This window comes from Haplochromis burtoni, unplaced genomic scaffold (assembly GCF_018398535.1).
Source record: "Haplochromis burtoni strain Fernald_Lab_line unplaced genomic scaffold, NCSU_Asbu1 Contig_550, whole genome shotgun sequence".
NCBI classification, from domain to species: domain Eukaryota; kingdom Metazoa; phylum Chordata; class Actinopteri; order Cichliformes; family Cichlidae; genus Haplochromis; species Haplochromis burtoni.
The window spans coordinates 159,589-165,628 of record NW_024582911.1 but is presented as its reverse complement, the minus strand read 5'-3'; the positions used below and the strand labels follow the sequence as shown (position 1 = coordinate 165,628).

Below are 6,040 nucleotides of genomic sequence, written 5' to 3'. Positions count from 1 at the left end.
TTTGATAGTAGTGCAGCCTTACAATTAAAGGACGAGGCCGGTCCCCGTCAGCTGGCTTGGGGCCCAGGGCACGGTGTGCTCTATCCACCACGACCCTGCCCGTGAAGTTCTCACTCCCCAGGAGCTTAGGAATAAGCTCAGAAGCAAAGTCCAGTGGGTTTCCTTTCTCTGTCCCCTCCGCAACTCCAAGGATCCTGATATTCTGTCGTCTTGACCGCGACTCGAGGTCATCCAATTTTCTGTGATGTAAATCGTATCCTTTCTGGAGCGAGTCGCAGAGCGCCTCTAAAGCGGCAATCCTCTCGTCATGCCCATTTACAGCTTCCTCAATATCATGTATCCTCCCAGTTACCGTGGAAAGAGTGGCCTCCACAGCGTTCATCGTGGTTGAAATAGCAGTTAATTTGCTATCAACCGAAGTCTCCAATCTAGCAATTGCACTCATTATGTCGGCGGACGTCGGGTTAGCTACTTGGGAAGTCACGGGGCTAATTGCACTTGGCTCCCCAGCTAGCGCGTGTTCGTCAGCTACACTCGCTGGCTCACCTTCATCTTCTCCGATTTTCTCAGTCTTTTCACGGGCTTTTGAAGCTTTAGGTTTCGTCATTGTTATAAAATATATACAAACGTCAGGAATCAACATAAAGGTGTCAAAAAACAGATGGATATAAGTAAAAAAAATTATAGGCTGGTGCGGAGCTCTTCCAAGAAACGTCTTACGCCATTGCTTGCTAACCACGCCCCCTCCTCGACCCAAATTAAGGCAGTTACTGGTGCCGACTGCAGCCCCATAACCATCAGACTGCGTCTGAGACTGAAGGGGTTCAAAAACAAAAAAAACGTCTTCAAAGGCTCCAAAGTTCTGTAGCGTTATACTTGAACACCACAGAACTGACTGCTTGGACTTCGCAAGAGAGCACCAAACATGAGACACTGAAAGGTGGAAGAAAGTTTTATTCTCTGATGAGAACAAATTTAACCTTGATGGTCCTGATGGTTTCCATTGTTACTGGCATGACAACCAGATGTCACCTGAGATGTTTTCTACGCGCCACAGTGGAGGGGGCACTACAATGGTCTGGGGTGCTTTTTCCTTCAGTGGAAGACAGTAGATACCCTTCGTGTGGCTGTCTTCACCACTTGGAGAAATGTTCCCACTCACTTGCATCAAGCATGCTGCAACACATTTTTGAAGTGATCAACAATAACGGTGGAGCTACTCATTACTGAGTTCATGCTTGGAACTTTGATTTCTGTTTTGGGGGGATTACGGGGGTTCTTTTGGAGGTGTGGTCCTTAACTTTTGATCAGCTGCAAAACAACCTATTTCAGTTTAAGCGTAGTTTTCTATAGATTACATGCTCAAAAAATGTTTCGTCTCAATCCCATTTCTTCTTGTTGCATGCTGAAGCTCTACTTGGAAACTTGTTAAGAGCCAGACATGCAAAATATGATTTTTTTGCCATTTTTCAATTGGTCTTAAACTTTTGATCGAGACTGTATATGTCTTACATTTAAAACATCAGGAATATCAAGTTCACAATATAAAGAATTTTAAAAGATCAGTTGCCTTGGACTAAATTTTTCACTGAATGAATCACCATTTTAATAATGAGTGGTCAATACATGTATGTATTGTACTTCTATAACAGGGTCTAAGCGCTGGCCTTCATTAAATAAGAAGATTGCAATTACTCTGCAAGTATACTCTGGCCAAGGAGTGAGCCTAACTTAGCAAGAAGACTGGAGGCAGAAGGAAAAGGTTAGCTGTTCTCTCCAAAAAACTACAAACTCCCTCAGTAACTGCAATAAATCTAAAAAAATAAAGGACAGTAATATGAGTATAGCAGTAATATAGAGCAATATAATGAAAGATAATTGTGATTCATTCACTGTGACACATGAAAAAGAGTCCCATTATCTACTTCTTCTATCCTGAATAATATATTCTCATTTTCCCCCAGAGATTCAAATGAAGCTCCTTTACCGCTCATGAACGAAAGACTACGACCAGTATTGTTGTTGCCTGATTGTAGATGTCCAGAAGCATGCAGACGGGTCAAGAGTCTGAGGTGCTGAACCAACGTGAAGGAGGGTATATAGTGTGCAAGAACAAAGGGACAATGGTTTGCACACTCACTGAGGACCATAACACTGGGACCTGTACCTGCTTGCGTCCAGCCCCTCCCAGTAGGGCTCAATGCTGGGAATGAGGCTAAGTGGACTCCTGCAGAGGTGGGGAGATCAGACAGTAAGAAGTGAGGAGCATATGGAAGTAAACAGGAAGCCTGGCAATGAGAGAGAGGGCAACCAAAAAGGAACAGAAAAAAATGAAAGAAAAAGCTTGTTCCTGTTCAGCAGCTTAGGGATGAGAAGCATTAATGAGTTGGAGAATAACTCAACGTAAAATTTCACAGAAAAAGCGTAAAGATAAGAAAAACTATGCGAGAGAAAAAAGAGGGTTTCCTGCCATAGTTTCATTTCCTCACATTTCCCACTTCAGACACAAGAGGCTGAAAAAGCACAAAAGGACAAAGCAAAAAAAACCAAAAAACATTTCATTAAATGAGACCTTTCCACACTGCACCATCTTATTGCCTTGAAATGGTGAAATATTAGGCTATACATGTTATTGTATAGTAATTTGCAAGCATCCACATGTGTATAGCAAGCATGCATTCGACCATGGTCCTCTACAATACTTTTGGGATATTTTAATACAGTTGTATTACACTCAGGATGTTCACTTCAAATCTGGTGCAGATTTCTCCCATTTACAAGAGCAGGGAAAAATCAGACTTTATTAACTAGCATGACAGCTGTGTCAGCGGTTACTTAAGTAATCTGAAAAATTCCTTGACAAACATTCCAGCCAGTGAATCAAACATACTCCCAAAACATCATAGAAATGCCTTTCACTTTTTAATGAAAGAAAATGTATGCCAAACAAAAAACGTATAGTATTTAGATTTTAGAAACTCCCCTACAGACCTCCTCATGGTGTTAAAGGGAAAATCTATGATCCTAGTATATAAATGTATTTGGGGAAATAAGCTTAGAAAAACTGCAAATAAAGTCTGGCTTTTTTACCTGATGTTCAACTTGATCAATGTATTACTCCTAACCTCTCCCTCCCAAAGAGAAAGGAAGTCTCTGTTTTATGTAAGCAGATTTTTAAATTCTGTACATGGGAGGTTTACTGATGTTTTCCTACAGTTTCTTTGTTGCACTCTAAAAAGTAATTCATCAGACCCGTTACCACCACTTAAATGCATGGCTGCAAGAGAAAAATTCTCTAATTTATTGATTAAGATAAATCTTCTAAATTGAAAACTTTATTTTGTTGGGGTGTGTTGACTTAATAATTTTGGTAATTATATCAACTTAACTTTGTATGTAATTTGAAATTAAAAGGGTTTAAAACAAAATTCAATTTGTAGTTTCTTAATGAAATTGGATAGATAACTTCATTTTTCTTCACTGTAACCTCTGATTTCAAGGTCCATCTCCTACCCAGTTAACATGCCCTACCAAATTCACATATTAAGACTGTGTTGCACGGAGGACTTGTATGCTGATGTTAAAGAGATTTTAATGTAAGTAACATTTTATTTACAAATAACAGTTCTACTAAAGCAATGCATTTGTGCTAGTAAGTGTTATGACTCGTAGTGGATTTGTTTCTGATGTTATGCTCATACAGCTGAGGAAATAGTTTATCATTATTATTATTATCATTATTATTATTATTATTATTATTATTATTATTATTAACGGTGAATACTTCTGTGAGAAGGATAGCTGTAGAGTTTCTGTTTGCCTCATTTATTTTATTTTTTGTATGCTATACATGATGTTACATTTTAAATTGTTTTAGTTACTATTGCAATACAGCAATACAGTAAGTACTGTTCTTGGTCTTAAGAGCTGCATCTATCCTTATTACTTTTTTTAAACACATCAAGTTTTATGAAATATTGTTAATATGATTCTGGTTGTATCACCCTGGCACAGACTATGTGAATCTCTTTGTCATTAAGTCTTTACATAGGCATTTTGTGTATACATAAACATCATTTAATATTTTTTAAAAATATATATGAAATTGATTTTTGTGGATTATCAGTTTTAAGCAAACTTAAATTTAATGCTTTATAAATAACAGGTTCCTTTTAAAGAAAATATTTGTAAAGCCTGACAATTGTTTGTAATAATCCTCAAATTGTCTTATAGCATTTTTCTGTATGTGTGGTGTACAGATTAAAAAAAAGAGTTCAAGAGAGTAACCACTGTAAGTCTTGAATCTAATCTTTTGGCTAAACTTGACCATTGTACCCCAAAACTAATGGATGGGGTTTGATGAAGGGGAGGAGCTAAAGGACTGAGAATCTTGCTTCTTGAGGTATGATAATTATTTAGGCTTTGGCTAACTTCAGAATGCAGTTTGTTTGCAGCCACCTATATAATGTATTACTCATTTTGATACTTTATCTACTTTTTCTTAAATTGCACAATACTCTCAAAGTACGCAGAGAGGTACCCATCGACTCAACCCGGGAGAGAAGGAAGAGGACCTTTTCATGCAGTTTGGTGTAAATAATTCAGCATCTTGAATAAAAATGAAATGGATTTACAAATGTCACACCCATATCAGTGGCCCAACATAAAGGGAATGCACATATTGCCTATTTTTTACAGCATAAACTAGAACATTATAATTAGACCAACACAGTGAACCGCTCGTAAAGCAAGTAAAATATGTTGTTAGAAATCTTTTTAGGTCAAGCAGCCAAATTGGTCATAGAATATGTTGTCTATGTCGTGTGATTATGTTTTGTGTTATGATACCATAATTTTGTCTCATTCTTATTAATGTATCCTAATTTTCATTCATGTCTGTATAAAAATAAATAAACAATAAGTCCACTGATGATCTAGATTCAGTAAGATTCAGTTAGGGTGAAAGTACAATCTGATTTCTGATTTATTTTCAGTGTTTAAATATAAAGCGTTGAAAGTTACAAATAAAATCCTTAAATGTTGAATTCATTTATTTCTTGAAAGCAGTTAAAATTACAAAAACAAGAAAAAGCTAAAATAATAATGATGAAGAAGAAAATCAACAACCTAATGACACCATACAATACTTTCAAATAATGTGAAAAAAGTTGTTGGTGTAACATCATTTTATGAGTACACAGCTTAAAAAATAGATTTTAAGCTACCAATTATTAAGTAAGGGGTAGTTAAAATTACTTCTGATTATAGAGGAAAAGTTCATTCTCTTAACGTAATATAGTTTGTGGGTTCAACATAATTTCAACATAAGTTTTCATAACTCAGAAATATTCATGGAAGCTGTTGCGTCATTTTTTGTTGAGCTTAAACATTTGTTTTTAGAGTGTAATCAGATTTCATACTCTTTAATATTCTCACATGAAACTATAAAAGCTAACAGTGATTGTCTGTAAATATCCTCCCCCACCCTGTCTGAGGCCTTGGACTAAACTGAATTTTTAAAGTGTAGCACAGACAACATGGATGGGCTGTGTCACAGAGCTGTTTGTCAGGTATTCGATCAACAATGCTCCAAAAGCCACCAACGGCACAAATAGTCCAGACGTCCAGCTCAGAGACTCCATGTGGCTAGGGTGAAGCTTAGCAAACAGTTAGCAACTACAGCGTGTCTGGATCCACTTATCATGCTCCTAAATTAATAAAGTTCAAATACAAAAAAATAAAAATCATGCCCTTTACAGGTGTTATGAAGGGGCAAACTGTCTTTTTTAGAGTGAGCATTAGGTGTAGTTGAGTTCCTGCCTCCACTAATATGACTCTACAGTAAGTATTGGAAAGCTGGAAAGATTCTCACAATGCAATATGAGAACCAACAGAAGATGTCAATACAGTGAAGTTTATGTAGAAAAAACAGCTTTCTGAGGGAGTAATGAACACACACACACACACACACACACACACACACACACACACACACACACACACACACACACACACACACACACACACACACACACACACA

The 6,040-nt window shown here is 37.1% G+C and overlaps 1 protein-coding gene across 2 annotated transcripts in view; it reads right to left on the bottom strand.

Moving 5' to 3' along the window:
* The window catches only part of LOC102311149 (paired box protein Pax-7), a 182,172-nt gene that overhangs the window by 129,417 nt on the left and 46,715 nt on the right, over positions 1 to 6,040 (bottom strand). The gene's annotated exons all lie outside the window — the stretch shown is intronic.